Source organism: Triturus cristatus, chromosome 5_2 (assembly GCF_964204655.1).
Source record: "Triturus cristatus chromosome 5_2, aTriCri1.1, whole genome shotgun sequence".
Lineage (NCBI taxonomy): Eukaryota > Metazoa > Chordata > Amphibia > Caudata > Salamandridae > Triturus > Triturus cristatus.
In genome coordinates this window covers 1,111,362,208-1,111,377,653 of record NC_140588.1, presented here as the reverse complement: position 1 = coordinate 1,111,377,653, position 15,446 = coordinate 1,111,362,208, and positions in this window count along the sequence as shown.

Genomic DNA, 15,446 nt, shown 5'->3' with positions numbered 1-15,446 from the left:
TTTTGGGTTTGGGGGTAAATACCTCCAGCAATTTATTTATTTATTTACTTATTTATTTTTGAGTTTCCTAGAGCGCGAACTTGACCCATTGGGGGATCAGAGCGCTTTACAGTAAACAACAATATTATACAAAAGACTTGGAGGGGACTGGATACATCAGGGATAAAAGGAACACATATGTACAATTTAAATGTACATTTTACGAGAAACGCAAGGTCCCAGGTTCCATGGTGGGATGCCCGAAGGTGCCGGATGGATAGTGACTGGGTAATCCATGGGGATGCACTAGTCAGAATCAGCGCAAGGTCTCTTTGAAGATAGAAGGCAAGATTTAGGCAAGGAATTTGCCCATTAGGAAGGCTTTAGCATCTTTTTTGAAGCAAGCCAAAGAAGGGATTCTTCTAATGGCGGGCACACGTGAGTTCCATATTCTTAGTGCGGCCCCAGAGAAGGCCCGTTTGTACGTTTTCTTTTTTCGCAAACATGCAGGTTGGAGTAAGAGGTCTCAGGTGGACCGGGAGTTTCTGGTTCCTACAGATATCACGAGTTTCTGGGCAAGATATGCAGGGGAGTTTGAGTATAATGCCTTGTGCGTGATACATGCCAATTTAAGTTGGATTCTGGCCTCTAGAGGAAGCCAATTCAGGGCTTTCAGATGTGGTTAAATGTGGTCTAATTTCTTTGAGCCTGTTAGTAGTCTGGCGTCCGCATTAAGGCAGGCTTTTAAAGGTGCTAGGGATATCTTGGGTAAACCCGAGAGGGTAGAGCTGCCATATTCTAGTCTGTAGATGGCTAAGGCCTAGGTCTGGGATGTCAAGGAAGATTTTCAGTTTCCTTAGATAGCTAAGATGGAATGTGGCTGATTTGGCCATCAAGTTAATCAAGTTGCAGTCAAGGGTTATTCTGAGGGATTTGGCCGAGTCCACAATGGTCGGAGTGCAGTTTAAATCTGTGATGGCTTTAATCCATATCTGAGTCTCAGGGTTGGTTTTGGGAGGTAAGATTAGTAGGAATTATGTCTTCTTTGCGTTGAGTTTGAGTTGGTTGGCAGAGAGCCAGAGGACAGTCGAGTTCAAGGCTTCATTCAGGAAAAGAATCTCCTTGAGGGAGGAGATTTTGATGTAGATCTGGGTGTCATCAGCGTACATAAGGTAGGAGATATTTGCGGTGTATAATACTTCGGCAAGGGGTTCGAGGTAAAGGCTATAGAGGGTTGATCCTTGGGGGACTCCATCCATGACCGGAGAGGTAGCAGACAGGTTGCCTTTAACTAGGAATCTCTGTGATAGGTTATGGAGAAAGGACCTAAACAAAGTACAGAGCCTTCCATTCCCATACTGAGTTTGAGGCATTCAAGTAGTTTTTTGTGGTTGACCATGTCGAAGGCTAAGGAAAGATCGAGGAGGATTAGGAGACAGGTTTTGCCTTGGTCAAGGGCTTGGAGGGCATCATCAACAATGTGGAGAATGGTGGTTTCCGTGCTGTGCCCGGGCCTGAAGCTGGATTGGAAGTCATCTAGTAGGTGAAAGTTGGCGATGTGATGACTATTGTTGTACACACTTCTCTAGAACTTTGGCTAAGAGAGGGATGTTAGAAATAGGTCTAAAGTTGTCAGGGGAGGCAGGATCAAGCAACTTTTTTTTAAGATGGGGAGGACTTGGCTGGCTTTCAGAGAGTCGGGTATCGCTTCCTGAAGAAGGGATGCAGTAATTATTGCAGTCCAGCTAGGAATGATGCATTGGGTGGTGGCAGCTAGGCAGTTAGAGGGGAGTGGGTCATTAAAGTGGTTGTTCGGGTTTAAGGTGGATAGGATTTTCTAGACGGAGTGTTAGTCATAAATTTTGAAATCAGTCCAGTGTGCTTGGATTTTAGGTGAAGCCTGTGTGGGGGCGGCGCGGAAGAAAGAGGCAGATCTGTAAGTGGTTGAGAGAAAGTGGCGTATCTGAGTTTGTTACCTAAGGTTTTGATTTTGTCAGAGAAAAAGGAGGAGAATTCCTCAGATGATATTAGTGACTTAGGGGTTTCTTTCGATGTTTTGGCCAGTTTGTTGGATTGGTGTTTGACCAATTTGATGAGCTTGTGGGGTCTGTTCTTGCCATTCCCCAGTTCCCATCTGAAGAATTATTTTTTTGATTTGAGGATGTTCCTGTTGTAGGCATTTCTTGCCTGGCGGAGAAGTTTTAGGTGTGTGGCTGAGGGGTGCTGTCTCTAGGTTATTTCCGACTGCCGGAGGGATCGCCTCTCGTTGTTGAGGGATCCATTGAACCAGGGGATTCTGTCTTGATTTGGGTTCTGTTTAGTTTTAGCGGGGCAAGGTCATCAAGAATGTTAGTTATAGTCGCAGAGTAATAGTCATTGAGGTCACTGACCGATGTGATATGGAGGGGGGAGGTCGGATTTGCAGCAAGCTGCCAGTTCACTGAGATCCAGGTTCTTGGTGTCTCTAACCCAGCATTTAGGAATCACCTGTTGTTGTGCCCTTGTCTTGTGGGTGCCAGGTAAAAGGAAAGTGATGGCGTCGTGGTCCGACCAGTCACAAGGGTCTATGGCAATAAGCTTGACTGTTGATTCCTTAGCGATGATCCAGTCTAGAGTGGCGCCTTTCGAGTGTGTGGGGAGCGAGCAGGCTTGGGTTAGGGCTTGGTTGGCCAGGAAATCTTTGATGGCATTGACATGAGTATCCTTGTGGTCATTCCAATGAAGGTTGAAGTCACCAAGGAAAATGTCTTTCGAGTTGGAGAAAACCTTGGCTGTGATGATTTCCATGAGGTGGTCAGTGAAGGCATCATGTGTGCCTGGGGGTGGTAAAAGATGTGCAGACTGCACCGTTGGGTGGTGTTGCTGCATATGGAATGCACAAGGTATTCACAGGAGTCTGTGGAATCTGCCAGGAGTTTGGTGACCAGGAGGTTAGAGTGGTGTCGAGCCAAATTGAGGTTTGGGGGAAATTCCTCCAGCACTGTAAAGACAAATTGGGATTTGGTGGCAAATACCCGCAGCAATGTAGAAACACTTATGTGGTTGGGGTCAAATACCCACAGCATTGTAGAGACGATTTTGGGGTTGGGGCCAAATACCCCGAGCAATGTAGAGTCAATTTTGGGGTTGGGGGCAAATACCCCAGCAATGTAGACAATTTGGGGTTTGGGATGCAAATACCCATAGCAATGTAGAGCCAATTTGGGGGTTGAGGGGCAAATACCCCCAGCAATGTAAAGACAATTTTTGTAATGGGGGCAAATACTCACAGCAATGAAGAAACAATTTGTGGGTTGGGGTGCAAATACCTCCAATGTGGAGACAAATTCGGGTTTGAGGGCAAATACCCACAGCAAGGAAGGGCCAATTTTTAGGTTGGTGGCAAATACCCCCAGCAATGTAGAGACATGTTTGGGGGTTGAGGACAAATACCCAGAGTAATGTGTCCTTCACTAATGTAACTGGTGCTCATGCAAAGTGCCTCAATACCTCTGGGTGGTGTACAAGCTGTAGAAAACAGAACAAAAAACAAAGCCTAATTTTGCTTGGCAGAATATTCATTATCTCACTGTTGCAGCAAATGTAAATGTCAACTTTGAGGAATGGGCAGACTGGAGATGCTGATGCACTAGGGACTGTTGTAAAAACAACAAAGCCACATCAGCTAGTAAATAATCCCTTTAAAACCTATGAAATACTTGTGTGCTGATGTGAAAATATGACAGACCACCCACTCACAGCAGCTCAATAACTGTCCATGTGTGTGGGGAAGCTGTCTCAGCCTGTGCTGACATATACAGCAGGGGGGGCTAAAGCCCATAGAGCCCTATGGGCATTGAGTTTGTTCAGAAAGTGTTCTGTATAGGCTTGGATTGGGATTGCGGCCAATCAAGCATTGGTTGATGGGCCAGTGCACCAGGGTCACATGTGGGACATGGTTTGTGGGCTGTTGTAAACCACAGCAAGAGACAGACTCACTTCCACAGTCACCACCAGGCCACTGAAATGTGGTGCCAGTATGTTGTCCTCTCCACAACTGTGCTGTAAATTAAGGCTGGGGGTCAGACTTTAGGACATACTCACCTTGGCACCCTTCCTTGAACACTCTGACAGAAGCCGTGTTATCTCTCCCAACCGCCCATCACTGTCAGGTCATGGCAGGTGCAGAGAGGTTGCGTTGCATGCAGTGGCCTTGCAGGGGGGCAAGTTTCTTTTGGCCAGTCTAACTTACCGCACACCCCCTTCATCAGCAGCCGTGTGATTTTTGACACCTCCCTTGCAAGGTAAATGCATAGAGGCTACAATGAAAGGGATGCTCACTGAATGTGTGCCAATGGCTTTGAGAGTGCCCAAACATTATTGGGATCCCAATCCGAACCTGCTTCCATATCATGTTGCGTATGTCAAATCAGGGAATGTTTTCATCATGTAGGTACAGTTAGACAGCTAAATAGTTTTATATAGCGCTGGCTGGAACCGAAGGTAGCAGTGCGCTTTATAGCATATACAATTATGAGCGAATAGATGGTACAGGTAATAGGTAGAGCATGAGGGATCGTGCAGGGTGGGGAACAGGTACATAAGCGAAGGGGCAAAGGGGAGGGGGGTGCAATAAAAACCAGACGATCATCCAAGCGTATTCATTGTTCAATTGGTGCGTACAAAGAAAGTTTTCTTGATCCGAGAGAGTGACATTGGTCCCGCATTAAAGTACGGTGGGGGGTTGGCTGAGGAACATCCTATGCTCTATCGGTTCGTTCGAGAGCAGTCGAGGAAGAGGGCTTTGAGTAGTGTCTTGAATTTTGGAAACAAGGGGGTTGTTCTGATGTGGGGAGGATGGAGTTCCACATTTTAGGTGCGTTTCCAGCAAATGATTTGGCTTCGGTTTTCTGCTTGCGAGTTTTTGGCAGGATGAGTAGTAGAGAGTTGGAGCTCCTGAGGTTTCTGGACTGGCCGGCCCTTTTAAGTTTGGCGGCCAGGTATTCCGGTTTGCCTGTGTGTAGAGCTTTGTGCGTGATGCAGGCTGTTCTAAAGCTGGCTCCCAACTTCACTGGGAGCCATTTAAGTTCTCTGAGAGCGGGAGAGATGTGTTCGAATTTCTTAGTACCCGTAACCATTCTGGCAGCTGCATTGAAGGTTGTCTTCAGGAGGGTGAGGAGAGATTTTGCTGTCCCTGTCAGGGTCGCAATCCCATGGTCTATTCTGGAGAGCACTAGTGCTTGTGTGGCTTGTTGAAGGTCCTTGGGTGAGAGGAAGGGTTTTATTTAGGGGTGGGCGGAATTTGCGAAATCCACTTTCGCAAATTATCGCGAAAATATTTAAAATTATCGCAAACAAGCGGAAATATCGCGATGATGCGGAATTTTTTTTCCCGCATGTTCGTGAGATTTTCTGCATGGTTGCGGGTCGCCAACTTACCCATGTGGTTGCTCGCGGGCGTGGCCATCTTGTTTTGAGTTGTCTCGCGGTGCATGATCGCGAGAAGAAAGACGTGATCGCGCGACGCATGACGTCACTGCGGGCGCGAACTGTCGCGAGACAGCGCAAATGGCTAAAAACAATCCAACATCTCATGGAGAACGCAACCGGATCAAGAAAACTTGTCGGCAAACGCAGGAATTCAGGTAAGGCGATCGCGCGCGAGAATGTATTATTTTACAGCGCGAGCAAGAAACAAATTATCGCCAAGCTGCGGAAAGCGGAAATTTTGACATTTTCGCGCTCTCCGCGGAACGCGAAAATGTCAAATTATCGCAATTTCCGCGAACGGAACAAAATTTTCGCCCAGGCCTAGTTTTTTTGTGTATAGTAGTTTCAGGTTGAGAAAGGCACTATTAGCAGTTCTTGAAATGTGTTTCTTCATGTCCAGTTTCGGGTCAAGGGTGATCCCTAGGGATTTTACCGAATCCGCTAAGGTGAGGTTACCATTGAGGGCGTCAATTGCTTTGAGCCATTCTTCAATTTGGGGGTTTTCATCTTTGTTGGAGATGAGGAGTATCTCCGTTTTCTCTTGGTTGAGCTTCAGGTAATTACTTGTGAGCCAGTGTTGAACCTCCATAAGCGTGGTGTTAAGTCTTTGGATGTCGTCAACTGAAGTGGTTTCCATATAGAGCTGCGTGTCCTCTGCATATAAGTGAAAGGGGATGTTGGATTTCCTGAGCAGAGTGGTGAGGGGTTCAATGTAAATGTATTTGATGGTGGAACAGGAATGCCCATAGTCACAGCTGTGTATGTATCACAAAGTGAATGCATTAGTCCACCATTACACACAGCAAAACTTCACAGGGCAACAGAACCCCAATGTACTCACCAAAGTATGTCCACCAAGACATATTCACTCGCACTATGCCCACACCTCTATCCACCAGTGATATGGACTAAATCCTAAGATCTGATATCCATATAAAGACCACTACATTTCATGTCATAGGAAGTCACATTGCAGGAAGTGACATCATTCATCCATATTACTTTACCATTTTACAAACACTCTAGAAGAAGTACACAGTTACTCTGGATAGCTGCTAAAAAAAATACAACATGTATAAATCACACAGAAAAGTGTAGTCAAAACCAAAAGCTGATCTACCAAGTAGCAAGACAAAACATCCAACCAATCAGGTGTATAACCTAGTCCTAGCTTATTTACTGTCTCACACCTCACTTGTCCCAATACACAAACTGTTGACAAAGCAATACATGTCTACAAACATCACATTGACTACTACAGTCCAACCAAGACTTACACTCACCCATCACATCAATCACACAGTCCCACAACCTGTGTTATGATGAGTACGCCAGTGTCAGAACAGATCATCATAGAGAGACACAACCAGAATGGGATTTCGGATGTGTCTGGAAGAACAACATGGAAAGGACCCAGCACAAATCCAGAGCAGGACTCAGATAGATTAATCACTTACATACAATCACAAACATACACACAGTGTTTGGTAGTGGTGACAGTAGTGGACTCTGAGGTTGATGATCCAGTCACTGTCTCTCCCACCACTACATGGGAGTCTTCACTGGAGCTGTGATTGCCTTCTGATGGAATGTCAGAGCTGCCCCAAATGAGGCTCCCCTCACCCTGTCAATCATTGTGTCCCTCCTCAGATGAATCATTGCTGGAGCCAGACTGACGTACTGCTCCCACCACATACGTGGCAATGTCTCCTCTGATAGCTGCTGATGATGCTGTGAGCAAGAATGACAATTAATTACATTAATCATCCGTATGTACTTTACACATAGGTAACATCACAATTCTTTACAGATTCAAAAAAAGACATAACATTGAGTTGTGCTATTAGCTCCTGCTACATTAACATACATGAAACTCGTTAGTCTGCCAGTTAACCATTGCTCAATCACACATGATGCGATCTGCAACATTGGGTGTATGAACATGGAATTACACAACCACAAGGTCAACTAAGGCACTATGTAGCAGGAGATGTTGTGTCTTGTGCTCATGACGGTCTTGTGTTCTGACATACCTGTCTCCTCTTCTGCAATTGAGACATGATTTCCATTCTGCTGTCCTTAGTCATCAAATGTGGAACCATTGGCTCATATGTCACAGCTCAAATGTCTTCTTTGTCAAACATTCACATTGTGTAGTCATTGCATGAGTCATGACACACAGATAACAGTGATTGGTCCCATTTGACCAGTAACTTTGCTTCTCTACTTTCAGTTCACACATCTGATTCTTATTGCCGACACACCAAGGTAGTACGCATAGCTAGAGTAACAGGCACATGGCCCATTGTCTTGTGTCATCTATGTACAGTGTCATGAAGATGAATCCAAATGTCTTGCACATTGAAAACAGCTCAGGTTTTACACATGTGAAAAATAGTCAGCACACCTCCAAGTCTGATGACTATAGCTTCACAATGCTTAAGGTGGAACACCATTCCACTGGCACGTCTGGGTGCATTGTCTGTAGACACTTTTGTCCCTGAACCAATATCCATCATGAGTACAGTCAACACTGATTACCAATCCTGTCTAGGCTGCACAAGACCCCATTTGTATGGAGCAAATCTGAAAGTTCATCACTTGAATTAGACATATTGCACACTTTGTACAGCTGATATCGCTCCTATTTAACATCTCATTTTGGTAACTATCTCCAAATTGATGCATATTTGACATCTCTGAATCTGACCATGATGCATCAAACACATTGTTTACAAAGTAGAAATAGTCAAGAGCATTTACACACATGTGGATGTGTACCTCACATCATACCTCACAATTGCAGCCATGTTTCGATGAGTGACCACTTGTGTTTGACACTGAACGGCTTGTGTTCTCAGGCTTACAGATTCGTACACATGGTTTCAATCTTTAGAATGAATGGAAAAAAATAGTCAACAATATCATGTGTAAGGTCAGTGTTACATGTAACCAAAGTTAGCATAGCTGTGATTGTCTCATGGTATACATTTGATTACACTTAGCAGCACAGCTAGCTCCAAACATTGGCACAATGACCAAGGGAGAATCCCTAGGCCTGAACATAGACAAAACATTCTGCTGGAATGTTTAGCTTGGGCTTTCCATAATTGAGTGCTCCAATTACAACATACTTAAATTATTTGTTAAAACCACACTGAGGACAGGCTCACCCATCAGTCAATGTGCAGACAAATGTCAAGCTAAGGCATTACTTCTGAAGCTCAACCACATGCACATGTTCTCAGCATTTTCACTGAACACATGTGCGTGGCACTACTGTCACTACCCTGAACATAACTTAATCACATGTCCCTGAGGAAAGGGGCATAACCAGCAATCTAATGATCCTTCTGCATATGCATCTTTTGAAAATAACAGTGGGTTTGGCTGACTTATGACCTGTAAAGGGCCATCAGGCTAGAATATTACAATATCCATGCTTAAAGATAGAAGTGCCACAAGGTACATACTCACCCTATCCTTGCTGCTATTTTGCCTTCAAATGCCTATCCAGGACAGGGAAGACCACCACTAGTATGTAGAGCATGTGGGGGGTCAGGGTTCAATGCCCGCCTCTCTTGCCAGGTTGTGACAGGCCCAGCTGGTTATCAGGTATCTTCTTGGCCCAGCCACAAAGGTCCTGATACCTCTTGCGGCAATGGCAGATGCACCGGATGCCACCCCCCATGTCACACACCTTCTCGCCGTTGGTCCTCCACATCTTCGCCTTCTGTCCTCCACATTTTCACCTTCTCTTGGGGCCTGACCTGTAAGGATGACATGGTGACAGTCCCTTAGTTCACATGCAACATGTTTCTGAGTCAGACATTTCTACACATAGGTCATGGTCAGATTGGAATAATATCTAAGGGGTATACATATGGCATGATGTGCATTTGTACTGTGTTTATGACAACCCTGTACCATGAGAACAGTGATGATAAGTTTGCCCCGGTACACATACTTCTACAGCAGTGTACCTGCCCAAAACAGTTCCCTACACACTGTTAAACTTTTGAAAACCCAAATGAAATGTTTGCAAACAAGATTCCTGGCAGTAGTGCTTGGTTATTGCACATGTCTAATGGCAATGCAATGTAATCATCATTCACCTGCTCCTCTGATTTGCCATACATCTGGCTGTGCAATGGCAGGCGCTTTTCCAGCAGAGTCTGGTTCTCCCCCTCTGAGAAAGATGGGGCCCTGGGCTGTGTCCATGCCATTGTGGCTATCAGAGGATGTAGTAACAGCAGTAGAGAGATGGAGAGGTACAGGAATGATGCAGGTAGTGCAGGCAAGTGAATTCTGTTGGGAACAGAGAGACTTATATCGAAACAGCAGCAGCAGTCTCAAATTAATGCATAAAAAATCATAGGTTGGCGTCAGTCACATTTGCTGAATCTGTCCATTGTATTGCATTGCTTTCAAATGACACGCCTACAACGATTTTCAAAAACTCATCATCCCACCACGATTGACTTTGATACATTGGTGATGGGAGGTAACCAAGTTGGTTTCCACACGATGAAGACCTGAGTCCAAAAGTGCGTCGCTCACCATAACAACCAACAGCAAATGGCTGTGACCAAATCGGTTCATATGTGGCTACTGCATTCTTTGAATACTCACCCGCATCACTCACCATAACAACCACCAGCCAATGGCTGTGACCTAATCGGTTATGATGCTGATACCACGTCCTTTGAATACTCACCCCCGTAAATCACCATAAAAACCAATAGCCAATGACTGTGATTTAATTATTGTAATTTGTGCTTTATTGTAAGTTCACTGTTAGTCTATTGCCCTTGTTTACCCCATCTGTGCCATTACTGTGCCCTTTTGACTGTTTGCCCATTTCTTTTCTGTATCCATCGCCATTTTTCTCTCCGGTTCCCGCCGCTGCATCCCCTTCAGCCCCGCCCCCCGCTCTCCCATTCGCCCGCTCCCACCTCCCAGCTGCTCCTCCCTCCCACCTCCCCTTCTTATGGCATCCGCTGTGCGGCTGCGCCGCTGACGTGCCAAAGGCAAGCCCATCTATGCCCATCCGCGCCTGGACCACGCCCAGTGCCAGAACCCCTGGCCCCCGCGAACGCCACGATGCCCCACTCCGCTACGACTCCAGCACCCTCCATGCACTCAACACCGGACGATCACACTCCTGCAGCCTGGCCGCCCCGAAGCGCACCCAAGGACCCTTCTCCTGCCAGAACTGCAGCTTCACCAGCATCCAGCCCGCCAACCCACCCACCAGGAAAGAACCCAACTACCTCAGTTGCATTCTTCTCAACACCCGCTCCACCCACAAACACGCCGTTGAACTCTGGGACCTACTCGACTCAACCTCCCCAGATGTTGCCTTCCTGACAGAGACCTGGCTGAACCCCTCCTCAGCACCCGACATCGCCATAGTCATCCCGGAAGACTACAAGATCTCCCGCAGGGACCGCGCCAACAGATTATGGAGGAGGAATAGCCATCATCCACAGGAACACTCTCAGAGACTTGACCAACACCGTCGACGCCCTCAGCACCACCGAACACCTGCACTTCCAGATCCACACCGACCCCAACATCACCCTCAGAGGAACCCTCATCTACAGACCCCCGGACCCTGACCACAGTTCAGGGACTCCATCACCAACTTCATAAACAAACACCACCTTGCCTCCATGGACTACATCCTCCTCGGGGACCTGAACTTCCACCTCGAGAACAACAACAACAACAACTCCACCACCCTGATCGACAACCTAGCCAACCTTGGACTCAGACAACTCATCACAACACCCACCCACTCCGCCGGCCACACGCTCGACCCCATCTTCTCCGCAATCCCCCATATCTCCTTCAAACACACAACTGGATTCCACTGGACCGACCATCGCTGCATCTACTTCACCTTCCGGAAACCCACCACGCACCACCGCTCCCAACAGATGCCTCGCCACTGTTGGAGCAAAGTCACCGAAGACCAGCTAACCACCACCCTCGCCCAGAGCCCACCTTCGCAAGACATGTGCGACTCGCTGGCCACCTTCTTCCATCGCAAGATCACTGACATACATGACAACCACCGACAACCACTAAGACCTCCGCCCCCACGATCACCATCCGCACCAACCGCCTGCTCTCCTGGATCAACATCAATGACGACGACACCATCTAGATCATGAACACCATCCACTCTGGATCTCTGTCAGACCCTTGCCCACACCACATCTTAAACAAAGCCAGCACCGCCATCGCACCTCATCTCATCTACGGAAGAGGTAGCCGCAACATTGGCTTCAATCAAAAGTGGGTCCCCCCGCGATCCCGCCCCTCTCCGTTTCCTGAGAAAAGTATCCAGCACCATCATCCCCCACCTCACGTCGCTTATCAACTCCTCCCTCTCGCAGGGCCTAGTCCCCCATAGCTGGAAAGCGGCAGTGGTCAAAGGCCTACTAAAGAAACCTTCTTTAGACCCCCAGGACCTCTCCAACTATAGACCTATTTCCCTTCTCCCAGGAAACAGTAAGATCACGGAGAAGCTAGTGAACAAACAACTTTCACTATTCCTGGAGAGCAACAACTTACTCGGGGTTTCCCAGACAGGGTTCCGTCCAGGCCAGGGCACCGACAACGCCCTCCTGGCGGCTGTGGAGAAGGCCAGAAGCATTTTGGACACAGGAGAATCAGTGGCAGTGATCCTCCTGGACCTCAGTGCGGTCTTCGACACTGTGAACCATCACACCCTAATCCAACGACTGGGAGAAATCGGAGTAAGGGGCACGGCCCTGAAGTGGCTAAAATCTTTCCTAGATGACCGCTCCTTTCAAGTCTGGGAGAACGGCAGCCACTCACCCGCAATCCCCCTCCGCTGTGGAGTACCGCAGGGCTCATCTCTTAGCCCGACGTATATGTCCCCGCTGGAGAAACTGGTCATTCCGTTCGGCGTATCGATCATCAACTACGCCGATGATACCCAGCTGGTGGTAACCCTCTCACACCAGCACCAATCTCCCTCCGACCTTCACAGCTGTCTCACTGAAATCCACAGCTGGATGAACTCCTCGGCATTAAAATAAACGGTTCCAAGACCGAGATCTTGCTGCTCGGACATAAAGGGCCCTCCCTGCCGCCTCACCTCTGGCCTGACTGCTTGGGTGACCCCCCTGCACCCAAGGAAGAGGTCAAGAGCCTGGGCGTATGGCTCGAAAACGACCTGAGCTTTAGAACACAGGCAAAAAAGACGGCAGGAATCTGCTTCGGACTTCTCAGGGCCTGTAGAAAGATCTTCCCCCTGCTCCCCGCGACCGCCAAGAAACTTTTGATTCAGGGCCTTATTCTGGCAAGGCTTGACTACTGCAACGCAATCTATCTGGGAGCTCCCGAAGCCACTCTCAACACCCTGCAGAATATTCAAAACGCCGCGGCCCGCCTACTCACTGACACCCCCGCTAGATCATCGGCAAAGCCAGCCCTCAAGCTTCTCCATTGGCTCCCAGTCAGAGAAAGGGTTGCTTTCAAGGCCCTCTGTCTGGCCCACAAAACTCTTTATAACAACGGCCCTCCCCTCCTCAAGGAATTCATCATCCCCTACAAAACGAAAAGGGCCCTCCGTTCCAGCGGAGAGAACCTCATCACAGTCCCCAGAGTTAATAAAGCCAGGTCCGGAGGCCGCCGCTTCTCGGTCCACACGGCCAAACACTGGAACAACCTCCCCCGGAGACTGAGAACTGAACCCAATCTCCTTCAGTTTAGGAAGGCACTGAAGACTCTTCTCTTCTTTGACCCTTAACCCCCTCCACCACTGACCCCCCTTGAGTTCAGGTTCTAGCGCTGGGATGCTCTAGGGTTACTACGCGCTCTACAAAACCTTAAAATAAAATAAATAAAAATCTCCGGAAAGCCATCAACATCTCCTTTGAGACAGCAACCTTCCTGGAGAGCTGGAAGCACACTGAGATCAATGCCTTACTCAAGAAACCCAAGGTGGACCCCAAGGACCTCAAGAACTTCCAGCCCAAATCCCTGTTCCCGTTCCCGGCGAAGGTCATCGAGAAGACCATCAACAAACAACTGACCCGCTACCTCAAGGAGAACAGCATCCTAGACCCGTCCCAGTCCGTGTTCCATAGCAACCACAGCACCGAAACTACCCTAATCACCGCCACCGATGACATCAGGACCCTGCTAGACAATGGAGAAACTGTGGCCCTCATCTTCCTGGATCTGTCAGCCGCCTTCGACACGGTCTGTCACCGCACACTACAAACATACCTCCATGATGCCGGGATCCAAGAGAAGGCCCTGGACTGGACCACCTCCTTCCTCTCTCGCAGAACACAGAGCGCCCGCCTTCCCCCCTTCTACTCCGAAGCCATGAAGATCATCTGCGCGTACCCCAGGGCTCATCACTCAGCCCAACGCTGTTCAACATCTACATTGCACCGCTCGCCCACGTCGCCCGACTACACAACCTCAACATCTTCTCCTATGCTGATGACACCCAGCTGATCCTCTCCCTCACCAAGGACCCCCACACCACCAAAACCAACCTCCACGAAGGAATGAAGGTCATCGCCGAATGGATGAGGAACAGCCGACTGAAGCTGAACTCAGAAAAGATGGAGGTCCTCATCCTCTGATCCACCCCTTCGTTCTGGAACGACTCCTGGTGGATGACCGCACTGGGAACAGCTCCAACACCCATCGACCATGCACGCAACCTAGGGGTCATCCTCGACTGTACCCTCTCCATGACCAAGCAGGTCAATGCCGTCTCTTCCTCCTGCTTCAACACCCTCCGTATGCTCCGTAAGATCTACAAGTGGATCCCCACCGAAACGAGAAGAACGGTAACCCAAGCCCTCGTCAGCAGCATGCTGGACTACGGAAACACCCTCCCATCGCAGGAGCCTCGGCCAAACTCCTGAAACAGCTTCAACGCATCCAGAATGCCTCTGCACGCCTGATCCTCGACATCCCTCACCGCAGCCATATCACACCCTACCTTAGAGACTTGCACTGGCTCCCCATCAACAAAAGGATAACCTTCAAGCTCCTCACCCACACATACAAGGCACTCTACAACACCGGACATTATTCTGCATCTTCAGCTTGCTTGAGAAATGTGAATTAGTAGTCTATCTGTGTGCCCCCGACAGTAGTGTTACATATTTCAAAATCCACTACATTGAAAATAGTCTGTGTATGTGATTGTTTGTGTAATGTAGACATAACTAAGGGACAGTGTCCAACCTATGACAATGGTGGGCATGACTGAGTATGTGGGATGCTGTGTATATCAGGTGTCACACATCTCTGGCATTACATGTTCCTATTCTGTCTACCTATTAAACATGCAATTGTTCACACAAATATAAATGTTTAATATTTTTCTGTGGAGCAGTTGAGTATGTGATGCTTGCTCACATTGATGATGTCAGATGCTAGTGAGTTGTACAATACACCACTCTTATGGTTGTGTCAACATACCTTGGTAACATGTCTGGGAAGGTTGCTGATGCTGTGATATCTATCGAAGGTCATCTGTTTTTAATTGAAATCTGTATTTCAAATGTTCTGTGTCTTCAGTTGTGTTCACAATTCCTGTTCTGTATGCATGTTGCTTTGTACATTGTGACTTGACACAAACTGTGTTTACTCTGTATACATAGGTATCACAGATCCAGACCTACAGACCATGGAAGAACGTGACACCATCAGGAAGTACAGATTCACCAGGCCCATAATTGATCAGGTGTCTTCGCAGTTGTCACCTCATCTGCAGTCTGATTACATATATCCAAATGCACTGATGCCCAAAGTGAAAGTTATGCTAGATTTACATTTCTATGCCACTGTTTCATTTCAATAAACAGTGGCAACAACTGGTTGAATGTCACAAACCATGTTCAGCTGTGTTCTTTGTGATGTTCTGGAGGCATTGCTCCTTCACCTGAAACACTACATTAAGTTCCCAATGCCTGGAGAGTTGTAAGACATCA